Raw genomic sequence first — 26,475 nt, 5'->3', positions numbered from 1 at the left:
ATATATGCTTGCTAAATTCAATAAGTGATTTGGAAATCTAAGTTGAGAAAAATCTTCAATAAGTGGAATATAAGCACTAGGTGGGTAAAATATGAGAAAGTTAACAGTTATAGAAGATTGATTCTAAAGGGTTGACGTTCAACTAAAAGGAATCCCAGAATGAGAATATGTAGGGAAATATAGAGGAGAAAATAATCATAGATATAATTGAAGATAATTTTTTAGAGGCAAAAAAGGGTATAAGACTTCAGACTGAAAGTCCTTGTATGCCAAGTATACTACACTAAAAAAACAAAAACAAAAACAAAACAAAACAAAACAACAACAAAAAAAACCTCAAAAAACTCACAACTAGATATATCTCTATAAAATTTTGGACCACTAGATAAGGAGATCTTAAAGGCTTCTAGATAGAAACAGGTCACACATCAATTATATGATCAACATCACTGGAGGAAGTGAAACAATGTCTTAAAAGTTGCGAGAAAAAATGATTTTAAACTCATATATCTAGGGAAAGCAGTTCTCAAATACAAAAGTAAAATAAAAATTTTCTAGAAATACAAGGACTTAAAATTTTATCTCCTATGTATCCTTTAATACCTCTATTAAAGAAGAAATCTATAATAAATTACAGACTTTTTTGGATTGATCTGAGAAGAAAACTTGGCGCTTTAAACCTGTTTATTAAAAAAATTGAAAAATGTAAACCAAGCATTGAATTCAAAAAAACTGAAAAGAAGGAAAATATGAACCTAAAGAAACAGAAAAAAATAAGAGATGAATAAAGATAAATACAAATAAATGAAACAAAAACCAGAAAGGCAGACTTGAACAACTGCAACAAAAGCTGCTCCCTTTTAAAGATGAATACAACAAATGATTCTAGTGATATTTCAATGCTTTCAATGATCTTAGAGAAAGAAAGTCTTTAATTTTATTTATCAAACTAGTGTAGTTTACTACAAAACATGACAATGACAAGACAAAATAAAACCTGAAAACCAATCTCACTTATTCATTCATTCAGTAAACATTTACTGAGTGTCTATTCTATGCCAAGCACTGTACCAGGCATGAAGGATAAATAAAAATAAGTAAATAAAAATAGAAATCCCCACCCACCTCTATGGATATTAGATTTTAAAAATAAGCAAACCAAATACATGATGAAGTAGAGTTTAAATGGAGAATATGAAATGTCTATGTTGGGAAATTTAATAAAATATATCATTATAATAATAGGCTAAAAAACAAAAACCAAATGACTATCACTATAAATGCCTCAAGTTATTTGATAATGTTCAATATCCACTTTTATTTAAAATACTCCTAGCAAATTAGAAGCTGTACATGGTACATTTATTTAACATTATTTTGTAAGAATTAGCCAACGCAACCAGATAAGAATATGATATTATATATAAATAATGGCAAAGATTTAGAATTACAATTAACTACTAATGATAAAATAATCGACATGGAAAAAACCCTCAGCCTACCAACTAAATTAATAAAACAGTTCAGAAAGATGGGCTTTTAAAAAATATATATACAATAAAAATGAAAACAAGGAGAGCCTCGTATAAATAGAAAGATAACATAAAGTATAACAGAAAGAAAAGAGAGGGGGATGCTGTGGTTCAAGCCTGTAATCCCAGCACTTTGGGAGGCCTAGGTGGGGGGATCGCCTGAGATTAGGAATTCAAGACCAGCCTGGGGGCCGTTTAGGGAGACAAGGCTGTACAAAAGAAAAAAGAAGGAAGGGTGCACTCATCCCAGCTGATTCCAGCACTTTGGAAGGCCAAGGCAGGCAGATCCCTTGAGCCTCAGAGTTCGTGATCAGCCGGGGCAATATGGTGAAACTACAGCTTTACAAAAACTAGCTGGGCTTGGTGGTGCATGCCTGTGGTCCCAGCTACTCTGGAGGCCAAGATGGGGAACTGATTGAGCCTGTAAGGCAGAGGTCAAAGTGAGACGAGATCACACCACTGCGCTCCAGTCTGGGTGAAAAAGTGAGAACCTGTCTCAAAAAAAAAAAAGAGAGAGAGGAAGAAAAAAAAAATAGTTCACAATAGCAACCCAGAATATATAGACCTGGACAGACCTGGAATAAATAAAACAGAAGATGTATTATTAGAATCAGTGGGAGTAGGATTGGTTTTTCTGCAGGATAGGTAATTCATATGGAAAAAATCAAATTAGATACCTACCCCAAGTCATACATAAAACAAAACCAGGTGGATTAAAGACTTACACATAAAAGCAAACAACATTTTAAAAACTTAAAGAACACTATATATTATTGAACAATAATGTATATTTAGTAAAAATATAAAAATATCCATTCATATGAACACTATGAACACATTGATTTCAGGATAATGGTTACCTCTGGAGAGGGAGGCAAGGGGAAGGAATGGAGATTGGCTTTAGCTTTGTCAGTAATATATTATTTCTTTAAAAAAGTGGGAGAGAAAACAGAACCAATGCGATGTCATTTGATTAAAAGTTACCAATGTCATTATTTTCTGTACTTTTAAATATGTTCAAAATATTTCATAAGGAAAAGTAAAATCAGAAAAATGTAAACATCTTTAATCCATCTGATCTTTATTTGGGCTGATGCTAAATTGTGAGATTAGTGTACTCATTTTATCCCAAATTTCACAACTCTATTGAACAATTCATCCTTTCTCTATTTTAATTTGAAATGCCACTTAAAACAAACTGTAACTATCTCTATACTCAGATCTATTTCTATCTTTTTAATTCTTTTTTTATCTGTCTACTGTGGTCTCAATACCCCTTATAATACATTTTTAAATGGATAGATGTCAAAGCCTGCATAACTCCTCTTCTACTCACACCCTTCACCTCTCAGATCAACATTAGCCTCATACCTCCTGCATGTTTTTTGTTCTTTATGGCATTCAGATTAAAAGTTAGAAGATCTTCAGTGATTCCTGATAAAGCTTGTTTCATTCTTTGCTGTATCCCAACAGCCTCCGTAGAGTGTGACATACAGTAATCACTGAATAAGTATCTGTTCTTCTGTTTTTCTTTTAATCAACAAAACAAAACACCTGAAAACCTAGGATTATATTTACAGACTAATGTGGAATAAATTTGAATTTTATTGTGCTAGTCTTACCAGTCTATTTGTTTAAATGTCTCTCAGAAAAGTTTTATAGTTTTCTTCAGATAAATTGTTTATAAGTGCCTGTTATGTTAATCCTTGTTATTCTATAGGTTTTGTTATTATTACTGGTAAGCTTTTTCTTTTTATTAATTGATTATTGATAGGGGAGTTACTAATTTACAAAGTAATTTTTAGTCTAGTATATTTGCAGACATTTTCTATTAATTCTACATAGGCAATAGTAACATGTGCAAATAACAGTTCTGTCTTGCTAGTCAACCTTCTATTTCTCTTATTTCTCTTTTTCTTACTGCATTGGGTAGAACTTCTAGTATAATATTGAAAAGTTTTGCATGACAACAGGTAACCTTTTCTTTCACACTTTAAAGTGGCATGCTTGCTATTCTTAAAATGTTTTTTTCCTTATTTTTTGTAAATACCTTTTTATCATGTTAAGAAATTGACCTCCTATTCCTAATGTGCTAAGAGTTTTTCTTATAATTATTGTTCAATTTTATTGAATGCTTTTAATGTATCTATTGGGATGACCATATGGTTTTTCTCCTTTAATTTGTTCAATGTTACAGATTACACTGATAGATTTTAAAAAAGAAAAACATTGAACCATTTTTGAATTCCTCAAATAAAGCCCTCGTGGTCAGGAGATACCAACACAAACAACTCACTTTGATTTATCAGTATTTTATTTAGTGTTTCTGCATTGAAGTTTCCATGTGAGACTGTCCTATAATTTTTCTTTCTTGTATTATCTTTGCCTGATTTAGATATTAAAATCAAAAGAGAAGCTTTCCCTCTTTTCTTGAAACACTTCTCTCCCTCTCCACACTAACCTAAGTCACCATTTGGATTATCCTCTTAATCCTCCCTTTCTTTTCAAATTTATTTAAGCATTTATTTTTTCTCTTTCTTGAACTTGTTCTTTCTCCCCAGCCTGCCACCTCACATACTCCCTAGAATGTAAACTCCACAAAAGTAAGCAGCTTGTCTATTTCCAGAAATGAAGTCTGTGTTAAGCATATAGCAGAGTCTCAAAAATACTTTTTGAATAAATAAAAGAAATGAAATCCTACTTTTCATCTATCAAATTAGCAATACAAAAACTTATAATATCCATATTGCAAAATGTACATAGGTATGCATATATTAATATAATGTTTTGAAAGAGTAAGTTGAAGGTAACAACTAAAAGCCTTTAAAATGTGCTATCTTTTCATGAAGCAAGTGCATTTCTAGCAATTTATTTTTCTGAAGTAATTCAATAATGTGAAAAGGGATGAAAAATATTTTTTATAAAAGCATTGCTTATGACAAAAATCTAAATAACCTAACTGTTCAATAATCTGTGATTTTTCATCAAATTATGATACATCCATAGAACAGAATAGTATGTCCTTCTAAAATTGCCATAGATACATGTTTAGAATACATTGTGAATTTTAAAAAGATGGTCCTAATATAATATGTAGTATCATCCTACTTTGGCTGAAGAGTTCATTTCTATGAATTGAACAAAGCCTGGAAAAATATACACAAAAATGTTGCTGTTGTTTTCATCAGGTAATGGAATTTTAAAAGTTTTTCTTTTCTTTTCCTTGTGTTTTTCCTTCTTTAGACCATGAAACATTATGTTTTAGGTAACAAAACATAAATTTAAAAAGAAAAGTATGTGAACACCATGCTGTTACCAATTTAATGAGAAATCTCGGGCACTGGGAAGTAATCATCAAATATGTGTGTTTGCGTATGCGTGTGTGTACATGCACACATATATGTAAATGACGGTCTGTTGATGGCTGCCCAGTGTCTGAACACATTTTTCATTTTGGGAAATCTCAAAAAGTCTGGGGTAGTCCCTTTCCTAGTTATTTGGTTATTGATCATCAGTCATGTTACCTTTGTTAACCAAACTAATGCTCCCACCCAGGACTTTGAATTTTGTGAGAGGGAGGCAGAGGTGTAGAAGACCATCAGAGATTACTCAAGGAAGCTGCGGTCACACTGAAACAGCAAACTTCAATGAGTGGCCAAAGGCAGCAGAACCCAGCGGCATGTTAAAGATTGTCCAGTGGAAACTGTATCAGCAGCAGATTTCAAAGCAGAATTTTCCTATGGTATGGCACTGGTAGGGCTTTACCTTTCCTCATTTCTACTAGTTTCTTAAGTCTAGTTCTGCAGCACCCCTAAAGATTCTGTGGGCTCTACGATATTACCAAATATTCCTTTTCTGCTTTAGACAAAGCTGGCTTCTGTTGTTTAAAACTAAGAATTCTGATTGGTACGATGCCTAGCAACTATCATGAATCATAGTCTTCCATTTCAGAAACTGCCACTATTTTTCTAGGTAGTTCAAAAGCATACTAGAAAGAGAATGCAGTGAAGCCAGACTGAGCAGGTTTGAATACCAGCTACTATAATTACCAGTTGTGTGTGACCTTAGACAATAGACCTAACCTCTCTCAGTCTTAATTTCTTCATCTGTAAATTATTATTATTATTATCATTTCTTCTCTCCTTCTCCTTCTTTAGTAGAGACAAGGTCTCACGATGCTGCTCAGGCTGGTCTCAAACTCCTGGACTTACGCGATCGTACCACATAGGCCTCCCAAAGTGATGGAATTACAGGTATGAGTCATCCTACTGAGCCTGTAAACTATTTTTGATCATCCAACAACGTTAACATTTTGCATCTTTCATATTTATCTCAAATTCTTAAATTTCTTCTGGTATTTCAGGGTCCACATCTACATGTGCACTTTGAAATGATGTATATATCTCCATTATCTTTAACACTACTTGTCAATACTATCAACTCTTTCTGTCTCACTAGGTTATAAACTAAATGGATAAACTATAAACTCTTACAAATAAATGCAAATGTCTGCTTTCTTCAATACATAGGTTGCTGGAGTACTGCTAGAGAAATTAGAAGTAACCCATAAAAAGCCAAGATGGCTTTTGGCCAGACTCATAAAACTATGTTCAGATTAAAAACAAATAAAACAGGAGCCTATATGTAAAAATCATTGAAAAATGAAAAACAACTTAAATCATTAATGAACTCTCATGAAGATACACTAATGTAGGATTCCATTGCTAATGCATAGTAAAAGATAATTAGATTCTTTTGTCTTCTCCCTTAATTGTGCAGCAGGGCAGCTGTCCCGGGATCTTATTTCACACCCCGAAATATTCCTCAAACTCTATCCTCCACCCAATATGACTTTTTCCTTCAATACATCCACTTTTCTGGTCTTTCGAGATTGATTATATTCTCCCTCAAACTTACTAATGTAAGTGATTCCAGTTTTATTGGCTTCTTTCAAGTTTCCTCCCTTCCTAGTACCTAAAACAGTACCAAAAATTGGCCCTTAATTTGAGCAGGAAACAGGGAACGACTTATAAACTTTTAAGTATTAATAATCTTTTATCTTCTCCCATGGCTTACAAGAAGTTTCCTCCTCTCTTCATCTCCCTCTCTGTCTCTGCCTCCCAATGCACATACCACAACTGTGTACATTTGTGCCACGATATATTTTGATCTAAAAACTCCACTGTGTCTTTAAAAATGCTCAGCAATCCTACATTTCCCTGATTAGTCCTTTTCTCTATTTCTCAGCCCAGATATTTCTTCTGAGCTCAGTTCACAAATTCCACAGCCTTCTGGATATCTTCATATGAGCACCCTATGGTCGTTTCAAATATGAAATTTATGGAGAATAAAAAACTCATCAACTTTTCCCCTAAATTGTCTCTTTCTTGTATTCTCCACCCAAATATCAACTTTTCATCTCGTCAGTCAAAGAAGGAGTGATTCCTGACCTTTTCCTTTGAATCACACTCAGTGTTCATGAACCAGGAAGTTGATTGTTGAATTTGCTAAGTATCTCTTGATATTCGTTGCAATTAGCTTAGGTCAGACTAGCATCCATGCTTTCCTCTATTTGGTCTTCCCACCTCCAGATCAGTCTCACCTAAGTCTATTGTTTTTACTATAGTCAAAACAATCTATCTAAAATGCCAATGGCATTCTGTTACTTAACTATATGGGTTCTCCAGTCTGACTGTTGAGTTTTCAATCAGGCTTAATGACCAACTAGGAAGAAGAGACAGTGTATGCCATAGTTGTTAAGCACATAGACACTACAGTCTGTCTGCCTTGGTTCAAATCCAGCATTGCCTTTTCATATATGACCTTGGACAAATTACTTAACCCCACAAGGCTCAATTTTTTCCCCTTCTTTCTATTTATTTATTTCCACAGGGCTCGTTTTTTTTTTATAAAACTGAAATGACAAAAGCATCTGTATTATAGGGTGGCTGTGAGGGTTACATGAATGAACATAAAGCTCTTGTAGAGTGACAGCCATATAAACGTATGCTATTATTATATGGCCTTACATAGAATGTATAACCTTTCTGGACTTCAGTCTCTTCCTCCTCTACAAATAGGAATAATATGTATGACACATTTTTTTTGACCTTAGATGATAAAAGAGATTAATGTTATATGTCATCCTCTGGTAAACATTCCTTGATCTCCCATTTCCACAGTGTAGGAATAAATGTATAGGCATACCTTGTTTTTTTTGCTCTTCACAGCTATTGTGTTTTTTACAAATGGAAGGTTTGCAACAACCCTGCATTCAGCAAGTCTATGGGTGCCTTTTTTTCCCACAGCATGTGCCCACTTCATGTGTCTGTGTCACATTTTGGTAATTCTTGCAATAGTTCAAACTTTTTCATTATTATTACATCTAACATAGTGATCTGTGATCAGTGACCTTGGATGTTTCTACTGTAACTATTTTGGGGTGCCATAACACATATCCATATAAAAAGGCAAATTCAATTGATAACTGTTGTGTGTGTTCTGACTACCCCAGAATCCAGCTGTTCCCCCATCTCTCTCCCTCTCCCCTAAGACACAACAATATTCAAACTAGGCCAAGTAATGACCCTTCAATGGCCTTTAAGTGTTCAGGTGAAAGGAAGAATCACATATCTCAATTCAAATCAAAAGCTAGAAATAATTAAGCTTAGTAAGGAAGACATGTCAGGCTGACAGCTAGGCTTCTTGTGCTGAACAGGTAGCCAAGTTGTGATTGTAAAGGAAAGTTATTGAAGCAAATTAAAAGTGCTACTTCAGTTAATACACAAATAAGAAAGCAAAACAGCCTTTTTGCTGTGAAATAGCCTTTTTGCTGATAAAAAGTTTTAGTGGTTTGGGGAGAAGATCAAACCAGCCACATTTCCTTAAACCTAAGTCTAATCCAGAGCAAGGCCCTAACTCTCTTCAATTCTCTGAAGGCTGAGAGAGGTGAGGAAGCTGCAGAAGAAAAGTATGACCCTAGAAAAGCAAGGTGGTTCCTGAAGTTTAAGAAAAGAAGCCATCTCCACAACATAAAAGTGTGAAGTGAAGCAGTAAGTTCTGATGGAGAAGCTGCAGCAAGTTATCTAGAAACTCTAGCTAAGATCATTGATGAACAAACAACAGATTTTCAGTGTAGATGAAACAGCCATCTATCTATTAGAAGATGCCATCTAGGACTTTCACAGCTAGAGGAGAAGTCAATGTTCAACTTCAAAGCTTCAAAGGACCTACTGATTCTCTTGCTAGAGGCTAATGCAGTTGGTGATTTTAGGTTGAAGCCAATGGTCACTAACCATTCCAAAAAGCCTAGGGTCCTCAAAAATTATGCTAAATCTACTCTGCCTGTGCTCTATAAGTGGAATAACAAAACCTAGAGGATAGCACATCTGTTTGCAGCATGATTTGCTGACTATTTTAAGGTCACCGTTGAGAGACCTACTGCTGAGAAAAAAATACTCCTTTCAAAATATTACTGCTCATTGACAGTGCACCTAGTCATCCAAGAGCTGTGATGGAGATGTACAAAGAGATTAATGTTGTTTTCATGCTTGCCAACACAATATCCATTCTGTAGCCCATGGATCAAGTCTTTCAACTTGAAAATGCATCAACTTTAAAGTCCTTTTAATTAAGAAATACATTTTGTAAGGCTATACCTGCCATACACAGTGTTTCCTTGATGCATCTGGGCAAAGCAGATAGAAAAACTTTTGGAAAGGATTTACCAATCTAGATGCCATTAGGAATATTCATTATCTCTGACCTGGGTAGAGCAGCATCTGCTTGGTGGTGCCCATCTCATATCAGCCAGCAATACAGCAATCCCTTGTTTATCCCTTGGCCTTTGGTCTGTACCCATGCCTGGTTCATGTGTGGAAAATATGGGGACAGGAGAGAAGAATATTCTTGATTCATGGGAAGAGGTCAGAATATCAATATTAACAAGAACTTGGAAGGGGTGAATTCCAACCCTCATGGATGACTTTGATGGGTTCAAAACTTCAGTGGCGGAAATATCACAGATGTTGTGGAAAGAGCAAGAGATCTCTAATTAGAAGTGGAGCCTGCAGATGTGACTGAATTGCTACAATGTCATGATAAAACTTGAACAGATGAGCAGCTGCTTCTTATGGCTTAGAAAGTAAGTGGCTTCTGGAGGAGGAATCTACTCTTGGTGAAGATGCTGTGAACATTGTTGAAATGATAACAAAAGATTTAGAATATTACAGAAACTTAGTAGCTAAAAGAGCAGCAAGGTTTGAGAGAATTGATTCCAGTTTTGAAAGTAGTTCTACTGTGGGTAAAATTCTATCAAACAGCATCGTATGCTAGAGAAATCTTACATGAAAGGAAGAGTCGACCAATGTGGCAAACTTCATTGTCTTATTTTAAAGAATTGCCACAGACAACCCAACATTCAGCAACTATTACCCTGACCAGTCAGCAGATGTCGACATTGAGGCTAAACCCTTCACTAGCAAAAAGATTATTACTTGCTGAAGGCTCAGGTGATCAGTAGCTTTTTTGTTGTTATTGTTAGCAATAAACTATTTTTAAATCAAGGTATTTATATAACTGTGAGGGAAATGGCTGCGCTTCAGTCAGGAGTAGGCTGAGGTGGCCTTCTGGTGCAGCATAACTCGGTGAGTTTGAGGTGCAGGTACACAACACACCACGTGAGGAGCATTAGTTGATGACCTATGTGAGCTCATGCTTGGCTCAGAGTCACTATTGTCTGTAAAAGGTATAATTACCCTGCTAACGCTGCACATATGGTTCATTTGCACCAGAGAGAGAGTAAAGCCATGTTGAAACGGTCTACAATTCCTTGAGTGTTTTTCCAGCTACCCGCCACTCACCCACCAACTCCCCTTGGACCTCAGTTAGAACTGAAAATTGGCATCACAAATACGTTCCTGAGGTGAGTGAGCCCACTGATTCCACTAATTCCGGGTCGGCCATGTGTCCACAACATGGGTTGTGATACCCGGTGGCAGCTGTGCTGCTTGGATGGGCTCTGATGGAAACATGGGCAGAGGTAGATGGGTCCCGAGCGAGCATGGAGAAGATGCTGAAGCAGCTGGAAGCACAGAGCACTGAGAATGAACGAGTCTTTGCTTGCAGAGTTAGATGGGCATTTTGACTGCACTACGAGAACTACATATCCAGTCCCTGAGGCGAGCAGTTGGCACAAGGGCAAGGTGATCACACCCTGACTGAGTGGCTATGTGCAGCCATATGGACTGTGTGGAATGACACTGGTGAAATACCTGAAACTGTGAGTAAATGGCAGTCATATGCTGACTTGGTGCAAGTCATCCAGGAGATGGGTATGCAGCAGGCTATGTCTGACCTGAATACCCAGAGGCCAGATGATGAACATTTCACCTCCCACATGAGGAGTCTCATGTTGGGTTCTGCACTCGAGTGCCTTTGGCTCCCTAGCTGCTGTACCCACCCTGTACATAGGGTGACACAGACATGAAGTGACCACTGCTATGGCGGCTCTCGGGTAAGCAGAAGGCCACTGGCAGGACCAATGGGTCTGCGCCTTAAAGAAGGGGAAAATGCCCTGCCCAAAGGGGGGTCTCCATGAGAAAAGGGGGCCTCAACAAGTGACACAGACATGGATGTGGATAGATTTGATTTTGGCTGGGGTTGACCAAGAGAAAATCAAGAAGCAGCCCAATGAAGTACTCTTAGCTTTGTAGAGACAGTTGTCTCCGGAGCAGCAATTCCAGAAAATGCCCAAGGGAGAGAAAGACACTGCTGCACCACCTGGTCCCACCCAGGTGCTTTAGCTCAAAGACTACTTGCTGCAGCCAGGTGGAAATGTAGAGCTGTTTCTGCTTGATTAGGGAACTGGCCGAGATGCCCAGTTTGGGGGGACACTGGATGATCGGAGGCCACATGCGGAATTAGCGATCCACTCGTTCCCCACCAATGTACAGTGGGTGCAGGTGCTGGCACTGGTGGATACTGGTGCAGATTGCAGCCTTCTTTATCGGAACCTGAATAAGTATCTGGGCAAACCTGCTTACCTTGATGGTTATGAAAGCCAGTCAGTGAACGTGAAACCTGTATCTCTGTATCTTGCCATCAGTTGTGTGGCTCTCTGTTTATATACTGTGTGTGTTTCTCCCATACCTGAATACATTCTGGGGGTGGACATTTTACATGGCCTGGCATTACAAACCACAGCCAGTGAATTCAAACTCCAAGTGCATGTGGTGAAGCTGGTGCTGCACAGACATATGCATCACCAGCCTCAGGTTCTGCCACAACCCCGATGGGTTACTTCCACCCATCAATACTGCTTGCCGGGTGGACATACATAGATAACTGAGACAAAAAGCTGGAAGAGGTGCCGATAGCGCATGGCACCCATAGCCCCTACAATTCTCCAATGTGGCCAGTTAGAAAGCCTGATAGAAACTGGCAGATGATGGTGGACTACTGGGAACTGAAAAAAGTAACACCCCCTTTGCATGAAGCTGTATCGTCAATCATGGATTTGATGGACCGTTTGATGATGGAAGCGGGACAGTATCACTATGTAGTGGACTTAGACAATGTATTTTTCTCCATCAACATCGCTCCAAAGAGCCAAGAACAGTTTGCCTTCACATGGGACAGGTGACAACGAACTTTTACAGTGTTGTTGCAGGGCTATGTGCATAGCCCCACCATATGTCATGGTCTAGTTACCATGGATTTAGCTGCCTGGCCAATGCCAGAAGGGGTCCACCTATTCCATTATATTGATGATATGTTAACCTCTGATTCTCTTGCAGATTTAGAAGTGGTGGCACCCCTCTTGTGGCGACATTTGGCAGCATGCAGTTGGGCCGTCAACAAATCTAAGGTCCAAAGGCCTGGTTCATTTGTCAAATTCTTGAGAGTTATCTGGTCGGGTAAGACAAAGGCCATCCCAGAGGCTATCGTTGATAAGATTCAGGCATATCTCCAGCCAACCACAATGAAGCAGCTGCAAATTTTTGTGGGCCTCCTGGGATACTGGTGGGCATTTATGCCCCATTTAGCTCAAATGGTAAAACTGTTCCATCATTTATCAAAGAAGGGAGCTACCTGGGATTGGAATGATGCAGCTGAGACTGCCTTCCTGGCAGCCAAGTGGGCTATTCAGCAAGCATAAGCCCTATGGGTATTGGACCAGGGGCACCTATTTGAGCTGGATGTGCATGTGACCACAGATGAACACAGATAGTTTTGTTTGGGCCCTGTGGCAGTGCACAGAGCACTTGAGGACACCATGGGCTTTTGGTCCCAACTATGGGGATATTCCTTGAGAGAGAAACAGCTAGCAGCTATATATGCCACCCTTCAGGCTTGGGAGAGTGTGACAGGACAGGGTGCAGTCGTCGTGTGGATGACTTAGCCGATAGCAGGATGGGTGTGTTCATGGATAACGACCCCCTGGACTGGGATCGCACAGATATCCACTTTGGCAAAGTAGAGTGACTACTTGGAGCAGTGGAGTGCACTGAGTACAAGTCCCTTAGCAGCAGAGCTGCAAGAGGTCTTGGGACCTATAGTCCTAACACAAGATAAGGTCATGGGGCCTAAGGCACCCCTAGACCCTGAGCCTTCAGCGTTTAAGGGAGGGTATCCCCCCATTCTCGATAGGCCATGGTACACAGATGGGTCTAGTCGAGGTGCTATAACTGCTTGGACCGCTGTTGCAGTCCAACCTAGTACTGATACCATATGGTTTGAAACCGGGTGTGGACAAAGTAGCCAATGGGCTGAACTTAGAGCAGTGTGGATGGTGATCACCAAGGAGGTGACACTGATTCTCTTGCAGATTTAGAAGTGGTGGCACCCCTCTGATGGTAATCTGCACCAATAGCTGGGTGGTCTACCGAGGCTTAACTTTGTGGTTAACTACCTGGAAAATACAGAAGTTGCTAGTCAGCCACTAACCCATTTGGGGTCGAGCCATGTGGCAAGACCTCTGGGAAATGGGTCATCAGAAACAGGTAACTGTTTACTATGTGTCAGGCCATATGCCTTTGGCCACCCCTGGCAATGATGAGGCAGATGCCTTGGCCAAGGCCCAATGGTTAGAGTTGGCACCTACATGAGATGTGGCCTTGTGGCTACGCTGGAAACTGGGACATGCAGGGGATAAACTGATACAACAGGTCACTAAGCGTTGGGGTCTGTCCCTGCCCATACAAGACATTTGGGAGGCTTTTCAGAAGTGCCCGGCATGTGCTCAGGCATGCCCTAAACAGACAGAGGCACCTGTCCAATGTTATGCAACAAGTAATGACAGGGCGAGTGCCCTTGACCAGGTAGAAAGCAGACTACATCGGGCCGCTGCCAAAGTCACAAGGGTATATGCATGTGCTAACAGATGTGGACACAGCCACAGGCCTGTTGTTCACCTACCCTTGCAGGGTGGCTGACCAACAGAACACCATCCAGGCCTTGAAACACTTATGTCCCCTGTATGGTCGCCCTCTGGCCATTGAGACTGATAGGAGAACACGTTTCACTGGACGACACTTACAACACTGGGCACAACAAAAGGACATAAAGTGGAGATTCTGTGTGCCATACAACCCACAAGCTGCAAGTATGATTGAGCAATATAATGGGCTCTGGAAGAAGGGGTTATACTTGCATGTCACACTCCTGTCTTTGTAGGGCTGGAGTTCCAGGCTGGACCTGGTGCTCTAAACCTCTAATGAATGGCCATGGAAAGGCAGCCCGGCCCTGGTGGAGGCTTTGTTACAACAGGCTGCCAACTCCATTCAGTCGCAGATACACACTAAGGATGACCTCCTCCTACCAGGTATGATGATGAATGGTAACCTGTTGTTGCCTGACCCAGTGCACCTGAAGGCAGGGGAACAGAAAACCTGGCTGTGGCCATTGACCCTCCAATCCCCCCATTGCCAGTGGTTGGCCATTGTAGCTCCCTGGGTGGAGGGCCTACAATATGACTTGCATGTGATTCCTTGGGTATTCAATACATGGTCCCCGTGGTTGACTGCTCATAGGGGAATGGCCAGGGAAAGAACCCTCCTCCGGGGGACACATGTACTGTCTGTGTGGCCTATTAAGAGCTCCCCTGTGACTTTGGCACAGATACAAGACCCAAAGGAACCATGGGGAGCTGAGGAGGTGTGGTACCATCGCCCACGGCAGAAGACCTTGGCAGCTGCATTGTTATCTAGGGATGAAAAGTTAGCCTCTGTGTTGCCTGAGGGACATGGTCTACCTTTGTTAGTACCTGTGCCTGCTCTGTCATTTTGACCATAGGTTAACAGGCTCCAACTGCATTGTGGACTGGGCCCACACCTATGCTGAGATGACCAGTGTTTCCAACTGTTGGTTCTGTACCACCCTTCCAGCAGCAGCTGAAGACGGCTGGCCTTGGCACATGCATTCAGCATCTGTGGAGAACTGGACATGGCTGGAGACTTGGGGTTCCATGGCCAATGCCTGGAACACGATGCAGCAAGCTTTGGACAAAGGACACTGCAAGACCCACAGCACGCCTGCCCCCTGGCTGGCCTATAGTGTTTATGATGGGTGGAGCTGGCTAGTGGGGGAACATGTAGTACCCCCAGCCCAAGCACCGCGGTGCAGAGAGCTACATTGGGGTAACACCACTGTGTGGGATGGATATCCGTCACAGCCTGTGTAAACATAACACATGTCATCACACTGAACATATGGTGGAAAAGCGGTCCCACCAAGATTGGTCCCTGATGGATTTTGTGCCCCTCTGGGAGTTTATGGGTCTGTGGGGACACAGGGTGGCCTTACCTACCAGTGGACTGAATTGGATGCTGTACCTGGGGGTGACCTTATGTACCTGCCACTGTTCTCCCCATGTTGCCCAGATGCCTGCATAAATGGGAGGTGCTATGCTCTTAGCTTTTGTGAGTGCGATAAGCCCCCTGGTGGTTCTACCCCTTGACAATGACTATCCCTGGAGCAGGTGTCATAACTGTAGAAGTACAAGTTACTGCTCTTGCACAGCACACCACTCAGATTCTGAATTCCACCTGAGTGACACTCCTCCTGTTAATGGATGAGGTTGATTAGATCAGAAAGGTGGTGTTGCAAAACCAAATGGCCTTAGACATAGTAACTGCTGCCTAAGGAGGCACCTGTGCCCTTTTACGAACACAACGTTGTACCTTTATCCCTAACAATCAGCAGAACATAACAGCAGCCCTGCAAGGGGTGTTATGGGAGATTAAGGTGGTCAAGAGCCTTGCTGATGAACCCCTGCAGAGAGGGTGGGCATCCTAGGCTCTGGCCTATGCTGGGCCCTAATAGTTATGAGTAGCAGAGCTGGGATCCTAGTAGTGAGCTACTGCTCTCCGTATTGTTGTTGTGAGTTATGGATTCAGGGCTCTACCCTATGGGTATGTGTCGCTGCCCAGGGGATGTCCCTGGCCTAAAGGGTGGAAAGTAAGGGAAATGGCTGTGCTTTAGTCAGGAGTAGGCTGGGGTAGACTTCCAGTGCATCATGACTCAGCAGGTTTGGAGCGCAGGCGCACAACCCCACACATTTATGTAACCATGTCACGTGAGTCACATTAGGTGATCACCCACATGAGCTTGTGCTTGCCTTGGAGCCACTATTGTCTGTAAAAGGTATAATTACCCTGCTAATGTTGTACATATGGCTTGCTCGTGCCCAGAGAAAGAGTAAAGCCACGTTGAAACTGTCTACAATTCCTTGAGTGATTTCCAGCTACCCGCCACTCACTCATTGACTCCCCTTGGACTTCAGTTAGAACCTGACAATAGTTTTTAAAGATATAATGAGATTGCATACTTATTAGACTACAGTATAGAATAAAGATAACTTTTATATGCATTGGGAAAACAAAACAAATCCTATGGCTCCCTTTATTGCAACATTTGCTTCATTGGAGTGGTCTGAAACCGAACCTGCAGTATCTCTGAGGTATGCCTGTATATGCCCCCACTGCAACCAATATGTATTACATATTATAGCATTTGCCATATGTAGTTACAACTGACTGTTTCTCTGTCTCCATCACCATACTTGATGTCCCCGGATTGTAAGAGCTATATATTTCCCCAGCAGTTTTCCTATTGTACATTACAGTGAAATTTTATTGTACAAATAAATGGATAACTACATATAAAGGTCTTTTCTCAATGCCTAGGAAAGAGTAAGGGGTCAATATATTTCCATTTTCTCAGTCTGCGGTGAAGATGATGGTGTTACAATCTCCTAGTAAAGTTCCCTCTACTTTTTATTTTGACTTTCTGCATGAAGTACCAGGCCATTAGGTGAGTCTTTTTATGTAGATGAAAGCCAATTTTTACTGTTCAGTTTCAGAATCCAAACCCCAATAATCTCCTCATAATAGGAGATTAAGTCCCTATTTCCATTTCTGGGCCTTCTTTTAAAAAGTGAACACTAGAGAAAAATGTCCATAACAATAGTTCAAGATACATTCTTCAGACACTACAATGCCATGATGACACGGGTAAACGCGATTCTTCCAATAAACATGCTCATGGCTAGAGATTTGTTAAATTTAAAATATTTTCCAGACTGGGTGCAGTGGCTCATTATTGCAATCCCAGCACTTTGGGAGGCCGAGGCAGGCAAATTGCTTGAGCTCAGGAGTCTGAGACCAGCTGGGCTAACATGGCGAGACCCTGTCTCTACAAAAAATACAAAAATTAGCTGGGCATCATGGTGCATGCCTGCAGTCCCAGCTACATGGGAGACTGAGGTAGGAGGATTACCTGAGCCTGGGAGGTTGAGGCTGCAATGAGCCATGATTGCACCATTGCACTCGGGCCTGGGAGACAGAGTGAGACTCTGTCTTGAAAAAAAACAAAACAAACAAAGTGTTTTTGTTTTTTATTTTTCCCCTTAAAGATCCACTAACTCGCAGAGGTTTTCCATAAAGATACCTGGTATCTGGTATTTCACACCTATTCATAACTAGAATATGAGTCTGTATCTTTCAGTATTTCTTTTTTTCCCTTTTGAGACAGGGTCTCACTCTTTTACCCAGGCTGGAGTGCAGTGGCATGATCTGGGTTCACTGCAACCTTAACTTCTCCGGGATCAGGTGATCCTCCCATCTCAGTCTCCCCAGTAGCTGGGACTAGAGGTGCACACCACCATGCCTGGCTTTTTTTATTTTTTTTATTTTTTTTTGGTATTTTGTAGACAGGGTGTCTAGCTATGTTCAGGCTGGTCTTGAACTCCTGGGCTCAAGCAATTGGCCCACCTCACCCAACCAAAGTGCTGGGATTACAGGCGTGAGTCACCGTGACCAGTGTTTCTTAATAAGGACACTTCAGATATTCTGGACAGCAAAAGTCTTTGTTATGTGGAACTATCCCCTGATCCACTGGAAATTTTATATTCCTGGACCCTCTTGATAGTTCTCTCTCTCCAATCACTGTGGCAGCCAACAATGCCTCTACACATTTCTAAACTGTCTCTGGCAGGAGTGAGGTGTGGGAAAACAAAATTTACCACACTTGGCTGAGAATAATTTTGAATTGGATCATTCACGTAACTTCTAAAATGTACTCATTTATCTAATACAATTATTATTTTGCTGCTGATATCTCACTCATGATAGCAAGGCAGGGAAATTGCAAAGATTACTTCTTCCCCTCTCAAAATGACCTGTCATTTTGAACATACAGCAATCAAATGTTAGAAAAGTCAACAATTGCATTAATTGTTGACCATACGTACATTTGCTAAGTGTTATCTTTGAACCATTTTTACACATACTAAGATTTAAGCTAAATATGCAGACTTTGGAACTCCTTAAAATATGAAGGAATGACTCTGAAAAATAACAACTCTTCAAGAATTATGACCAAGAGGTATTTTCAATTGAACAGGAATTATGCAAAATGTATACTTTGAATAAATTTATGTTAGCCATTCTACTTTGGCTTATGAGGTATAAGTTACTGAGAACTTTACTTTTAATATCATAAGTGGGTATTAAATACTTTCAATTGCTTTTTTCTCATTGTAAAACAAAATTATGAAAATGAAGACGAATCATGTTGTATTTTGATGATAAGAATGGTAAGCCACAGGTAAGCCCATAATACACGGGAATTCTTGCTTTTCTTATTATAACATTTAACCTCACTGCAACCAGAAAAAAATCAGTGAAATAAACAATTCAAATACATCAAGTAACAAGGGCTTCTGAAGTACAGTATTTCTCGAGTCGAATGGAAATGTTAATTAAGTCCTCATTTAGACTGAAAAATCTAAGCTTTTTTGTTATAAAATAACTGCTCTGGCAGACTTCTTGCACTGTTCTAAAGAGGTCAGGCACTTCTGCCTTTCCTCTTTGTACCCTTTTGCCCAACACCCTTTTTTATTTTTAAAGAATATTTATTATGCATTATTTTAGTACCTATAGCACTATACTAGGCACTCTGAATTGTGTCAGGGTAAAAAATGAAAAAAGCAAAAAAACCCAAAAAACAAAACAACAACAACAACAAAAAAACACGTTAAAAAACCCTCTATTTAAGAAATAATTTATTTTCCAGAGAGCAAAAGCTTTAAAAAGAACTAGATGAAACAGGCATGCATGCTGCAAGTGATAAAATGGCAAAGTAGGGCGGCAGAAAGAACACTAAACTTGAGTTAGAAAACTTGGGATCAGGCTCCTCCGAGTGACATTGGGCAAGGCATTTAGATCTACTTCTCTTTTAAGTCCCAGCTTTCTTTTCTGTGAAATAAGAATAATAACATTTCTCTTAGAGTTGTTCTGGGAATTAAAAAGCTAGCTCTCTGAAATCACCACCATAGTATGACTGGCACATAAAACCAGCCACTCATTAAATGTTTCTTGTCCATAAAGCCCAGAAATGAAAAACAAGGTAGGATTACTATCTGGTGAAGTTTTTCATCATGTTAAGTTAACTGGTCAAAATTTCATAATCTCTGTGCAGAAAAAGCCCTGATCTTCAACAGCAGAAAAGCCCTAGTTGTCTTCAATTAAACCTGTTTCTGCCAATCCATTCTCCACTTTCAGTACTATTCTGTGCGGCCCAGCAAACAAAAAGGTTCAGGGGTACATGTGCAGGTTTGTTACATAGGTAAACTTGTGTCACAGGGATTTGTTGTACAGATTATTGTCACCCAGTAGTTATTTTTTTCTGATCCTCTCCCTCCTCCGCCCTCAAGTAGGCCCTAGTTTATGTTGTTACCCTCTTTGTGTTCATGAGTTCTCATTTAGTGCCCACTTATAAGTAAGAACATGTGGTATTTGGTTTTCTGTTCCTGCATTAGTTTGCTAAGGATAATGGCCTCCAGCTCCATCCATGTTCCCACAAAAGACATGATCTTGTTTGAAAAAGTTGTATCTTATGGCTATATATTAATTGTAGTAGCCAAATGAGAACGTATTCTTTATTGTATTAGGAAGATGAGTGGGTCTACTAGGGTAGTTATGACAGGTAGAGCCGAAAACAGAAGACAAGCATAATAAGAAAGGAGCAAAAAAAAGTTACAGAGCTGAGTTTCCAACTGTGGCACTATTTACATTTTATATAATACTTTGCTGTGGAGGGTTATCCTGTGCACTGTCGGATGCAAAGCAGCATCCCTGGCCTGCAGTCAAACCCCACCAGTAATATCAATTGAGAATGTCTCCAGATATTGTCAAATGTTCCTTTAGGGGGCGAAATTCCCCTGGATGAGAACCACTGATTTAGATGGTAATAGAAGGCAGGAGGAAAAAGAGTGAGGTAAGTAATAATACTGCCCACAAAATTCACAATTAAAAAGAAGCACAATTTTAAAAGACTTGTCAATGCAAAAACGATATATATTTATATAAATCATGTCAGAGGAAAACTATCAGTATAATTCTCCAGTATATAATACAGTATATACCTGATACTATACAAGAAGAATGAATGCAATGCAATGAACTGTGTCAAAGGTCAGAAGCTGAGAGAAGGGAAAAATGAATTGTGTGGGGGTAGAGAAAAAGATATGAAAGTGAGTAAGCTCAAGAGTAACTTTTTCAGTATGCTGATTAAAATTTTCCTTTTAATTATTTTATTTATTGTTTTTTCCAAAACAATAACCGAAGAACTCATGGCAGTGGATTTTGCCCCTTTTATGGGTAGGCAGGTGGTCAAACAGGTTGAGATGATCAGAAATAAAGGGTTATTGGAAAGCAAAGTCAGATTAAGACACAAAAAGTCTTTGCCAACTTCCAATTCTGTCTTTTTTATATTAACTTGCAATAATTCTTTTTCAATTAGATGTACTGTGAATGTCTTCTCTAATTTGCAACTTGTCTTTTCATTCTTTTTAAGGTGACTCTCGATGAAAAGAATATCACAATTGTAATGCAATACACTTTAACAACATTTTCCTTAATGGCTTTTTCATTTTCTCTCTACTCGAAAGATACTCTCCTAAAATTTGTATAGTTTTGCTTTTCATATTTAAGTCTCTACTCCACTTAGAGCTGATATTTACATATGATATAAAGTAGGGGTCAAATTTCATTTTCTCTCTACTCGAAAGATACTCTCCTAAAATTTGTATAGTTTTGCTTTTCATATTTAAGTCTCTACTCCACTTAGAGCTGATATTTACATATGATATAAAGTAGGGGTCAAATTTCATTTTCCTCTTAATGGATAATCAACGATCCCAGTATCACTTATTGAAAAGTCAACCCTTATCCTAATGCTAGCTCTTTTATATACCAACTTACCACCTATAGATAGATGTTTCTAAGCAGTCTATTTTGTTCCACTGGTCAATCTGTCTATCTTTCACCAGTATCACACTCTACTAATCACTATAGCGTTATATTAAATCTTCATATAAGTCTCCCCACTTTGTTCTTCTTCCTCAGGAATGTCATATCATTATCTTTAATCTCATATTTCTTTATTAAACAGACTTATTTTATATTCTCCCTGATAATTTTTAATATATAAAATATGAGTCTTTCTTTAGAATATGGTTTCTGACACTCATTCATGATGCCTTGTTTTATAATTTTTGACAGTAAATTCATATTTTGGGGGAATTTTACCTGTGGAAATTTTGAAGGCAGATTCCTTCAACAAAAATTTATGTTTGCTTCTGCCAGCTATGTGGGACTACCTTAAGTTCTTGGCTTTAATTTTTGTTTTTTGTTTTGTTTTGTTTTTTGGTATCACTTATGTAGTGTGAACTTCAGTAGCAAACCCACAATACCAGCTTGATATTCAAATGATCAAAGAGATATTTCATTCCTATGCGCAATGTCAAGGTTTAAATCAACCAATTTTCCTTGCAGTGTCATGGGAAATGATAGCTGATTTTAGTAGGTACCCTTCCAATAAAGATGTAGATATTTGGACGTCCATACTGAGGGAACCTTAAGAATAGACTCTACCTTGGATGTGTCCAGGATTTTGACTGTCTCCTGTTCCTCTTTCAATAGGAGGCCATGAAAACAAAATTGTAACCCAGAATTTACCAGGTTCAGCAAGTATCCTTAAGGCTTACCTCTCTGAACACTATTTTTTATGTAGGGTTTGTGTTTGTTTGTTTTAGCCTCTTAGTATTTGCCATCTTTCCAGTTCATAGTTGCATATAAACACTATTTTTATATTTCACATTATTTTTAGTTGTTTATCATGAAATATCAGGGTACCTAAGTTCACCATACTAACAAGACATAAAGTTTAAATTTTATTTTTTTCCCCTCGGCTTTATCCTTTACCTTATTTCTTTTAGAATGTCTTTAATCCTTTTTCTTTCTGGTTTCAAAAAGTAACAAATACTCATTTTGAACAAAATTCAAATGGTATGGAAGTATGAAAGTAAAGAGTTGTAGCCCCCATCCCTCCCTCCACATAACCCCAAGGAAAAGACACTGTTAATTGTTGGCTCTTATATAATATTTATAATTTTATAAATTGTTAGGCTCAGTGGACTTACCACTGTATGCCACCACTCAATATGCTGTACAAGCTTAAATTTAGAATGCCCCTATGTAGCTGTTAATGCTTGTTAAAGGAACTCAATATATGAACTGGCTTTGGGCTACCATTTTCTCTGGCTATGTGCTGAAAACCTGTGGTAACTTATTTAAGGGATGGCCTGGTTAAAACATTCCTCCTACCATAAAGGTTATTTGATGTGAAAAAAGACTGCCAATGTTTGTTTTAAAGCTTGTGTATTTTATTCAAAAATGGCTCAAATGTAGTTTTTGGTAAACTTTTGGAAACAAGGACAGAGGCTCTTTAAAAACTAAAATTAATTTCTGACAGAGGTAAGTCATAGAGTCTGCAAGAAAATCTGCTGCAAAATTTATTCAAGAAACAAACTGAATAAAAAGTAATATTTATATCAACCATGGTTTCAAGAAATAGTGATAAAGACAGGAAAATAAATAGGCGGAAGACATTTTTTTTTTCTATATTATAAAAAGCTGAATGCAGAATGAGAGAAAAACTAGAAGATTAAAAAAAAGCTTTACAAGAAAGGAAATGTAATTATAACTATTTGGTGTTGTAGAGAATATTTATATAACATCAATAAGGAAAATATTTGTTTTTGGTTTAACTAACTATATTTCAAGGATGGGATAACAAAGAAGTACTAGGTGGTAGAAGTATGCTAAGTCATCTTTCGTGATAATAGACAAATGATCTATAACTTCTTTCTATAACGTCTCATATTGCAAACCTAGAGCTAGCAGTTAAAAAAGAAACATATTTAGGAACAGGTACCTGAACAGTAGAAAACAACTTTTTTTTTGAGATGGAGTCTCACTGTCACCCAGGCTGGAGTGCAGTGGCATGATCTCGGCTCACTGCAGCCACCTGTGCACCCCGGGTTCAAACAATTCTCCTGCCTAAGCCTCCTGAGTAGCTGGAATTATAGGTGCCTGCCATCACGCTAATTTTTGTATTTTTAGTAGAGGTGGGGTTTCACCATCTTGGCCAGGCTGGTCTTCAACTCCTGACCTCATGATCCACCTGCCTCAGCCTCCCAAAGTGCTGAGATTACAGGTGTGAGCCACCATGCCTGGCTAGTAGCAAACAATTAAAAGCAGTTATCTGCAGATGAACTCCAAGGGTTGGGGCACTCAGTACTATTTAACATGTACACATAATACATGAATAAAAATTTTAAAAGGAGAAAAGAGTAAGGTCATAATAGAGAATCTAACGATGCATATGCATTTTCACTCGACCTTGTGTTTTAGCACCCAAGAAAGGCAATGTGATGTCATGAGTGCTGGATTCTGATACACACAAATCCCAATTTGAATTCTGGCTCACTAACTGACTAACTTAAAACTCCTTGAGCAAGTCAGTTAATGTTTTTTAGAGTATATTCCTTTATATAGAATCTAGAAATAATGATTCCTATCATGCAGATTTATTTTGAGGCCAAACTATAATCTATATGTAGCATAGGGCACTTAAAAATGCTCAATTAACAGCAATTTCTATCATTAATCATTATCTCTCTTCTTGCCAATAATAACTACATGAAACCTCGTGTATCCTATGACTTCATTTTCATTTTGAAATCTGAATCACATACCAATCAGTTAAATGTTATCATCTATACTTTACAGTGAAGCAAAAAAAGATGAACTTGCCCAAATTCTCCTATTAGTAAGAAATTAAATTAGCAACAAAACTGTATACTCTTAGTTTACTTAATGTCTGATGTAAACAAACAGGAAAGCATAGAAAATTAGAAGTGATAGTCTATTCTGCTTAGTAGAATGTTTTAACCAGTAAACTTAGCTATAAGGTGATTAATGGTGGGGGAGATAGAATAAAATTTCCAAACAGAAAATAACTGTGAATCTAGGTACCAGCCCAAAGCCCAAGGTTTTCTAATACTCAAAAGATAAAAAGAAACTTAATTCTTTATACTGAAAGTAATATATATAGACATATATTTTTTGAAACAGGGTTTCACTCTGTCACCCAGGATGGAATGCAGTGGCACAATCAGAGCTCACTGCAGCCTCAGCCTCCAGGGCTCAACCCGTCTTCCCACAGCAGCCTCCTGAATAGCTAGGATCACAGGCACAAGCCGGCACGCACCACCACACTCAGCTAATTTAAAAAAAAAAGTTTTTTTTGCCCTGTCTTTATGAAAAATACAAAAAAATAGCTAGGCATGGTGGCGGGCGCCTGCAATCTCAGCTACTCGGGAGGCTGAGGCAGGAGAATCGCTTGAACCCGGGAGGTAGAGGTTGCAGTGAGCTGAGATAGTGCCACTGCACTCCAGCCTGGGTGACAGAGCGAGACTCTGTCTCAAAAAATAAAAATAAAATTTTTGTAGAGACAGGGTATCACTATGTTTCCTAGGCTGGTTTTGAATCCTAAGCTCAAGCCATCCTCCTGCCTCGGTCTTCCAAACTGCTGGGATTACAGGCGTGAGCCACAGTGCTCAACTTTAAAGTAAAATACTGCTAACAAGTTAGATTTAATAGTGATCATGTGCCTTCCTTACCTAACTCTGTTATTCATTTGTACCTAGGCCCTCATAATTTTGTAAAGCATGCTCTAAAATTTATCTTTACTTTAAGATGACAAAGGAGAACAATTACATATAACTTCCAGGAATGTGGGCTTGAATGTAGTAACTTTTTACACTTGGTATCTGGCCTGATTATGATTCATGGGTCATAGGAAAAAAAACCTCACATGTCTCACTCCTATGATAACTACTCCCTACATCTCAAGCACACTGTTTAGGACACCATTAACCATCTGTGAACCAGTTTTGAAGGGCCAGATCGCAAATCCAGGGCCATTAAAAATGAAACAGAAAACGTAAACTTTCTGAGGGCAGAGACTTTGTCAGCCTTGTTCATTGCTGTGTCATCAGTGCCCACCACAATGCTCGGCAAATAGCACTTAGTAAATATTTGTTGAATGAATACATTTTTAAAAAGTAAATACTAATTCCTAAGTATTTATTTGAGTTTTCAATATACAAAGACAAAATGATACAGTACAAAGTAAAATAATGTTAATTTTAAAGCTAATGACATATTTCCTTAATTTAAAAAAATCACGTAATATAGATTGAATGAAGGGCTACCCATTCGAAATAAAAATTCTGCTTCTTACAGACGTGCAAAGTCAATGTTATGGTTTAACTACTGTCTCATAATGTGGTACTTTTACCCACTCTTTATTAGTAAAAATAATAGTAATAGTAACTGTAACACTAATTTCTAACCTAAACTCTTATAGCCACCATAAAAATATAAGCTTTATATACATTATCTCATTCACTCTTCATAACAAACTTATAAGATAGGTATTGTCACCACACTTTACAGATGAAGAAACTGGAGTTCGAAGAAATAATTTGCCTATTTTGTTCTACAAAATGGTGAAAGCCAGATAAAATCAGTTTAACTCGAAAATACCTTGTTTTCCAGCAGAGACAGTTAACACACATACATAGGCTCAAATTACATCTAGCATGTTGTCTTATCCCAGGCACTAGAGAATATTCGCCCACTCTTTCAACATTTTTGAACACCTATTATGTTCCAGGCACTATGCTAGGTTCCCTTAAAGATCACTTGTAATTCAGAAATACATACAAAAAAAGGGCACATACCCAGATTCTTCTATAGAATCATAGTGCTGAGAAGTACAGTCTGAAAGTTTCTCCACTCTATACTTATCTATGTGTGATATGTGTGCTTTTGTTTGTCCTACTAAACCATATGCTTCTTTGAGGCAGGGTGATATCAGATTCATCTTTTTGGGTCCCCAAAAAAGGTCTAGCCTGGTGCTTTGGTCATAAGAAGCTTTCAATATACACAGCTAAATATAAAAATACACATAAATTGAACTAATTTTCCTTGGATAAGAAAAAATTCAAATAAAAATGTTATCTTCCAACTTT

General features: G+C 38.8%; 1 protein-coding gene and 1 non-coding gene across 10 annotated transcripts in view; one reads left to right on the top strand and one right to left on the bottom strand.

Moving 5' to 3' along the window:
* MBD5 (methyl-CpG binding domain protein 5) overlaps positions 1 to 26,475 on the bottom strand; it is a 505,406-nt gene that overhangs the window by 238,419 nt on the left and 240,512 nt on the right. The window lies entirely within an intron of this gene.
* LOC119625524 (small nucleolar RNA SNORA48) lies at positions 9,288 to 9,419 on the top strand. Its single transcript, XR_005241717.1, has one exon. It is a non-coding gene; the product is annotated as a small nucleolar RNA SNORA48 (small nucleolar RNA).

The sequence above is a fragment of the Chlorocebus sabaeus genome, chromosome 10 (genome assembly GCF_047675955.1).
Source record: "Chlorocebus sabaeus isolate Y175 chromosome 10, mChlSab1.0.hap1, whole genome shotgun sequence".
NCBI classification, from domain to species: domain Eukaryota; kingdom Metazoa; phylum Chordata; class Mammalia; order Primates; family Cercopithecidae; genus Chlorocebus; species Chlorocebus sabaeus.
Note: the sequence above shows the minus strand (reverse complement) of the source record. Positions and strands in the feature narration are given on the sequence as shown.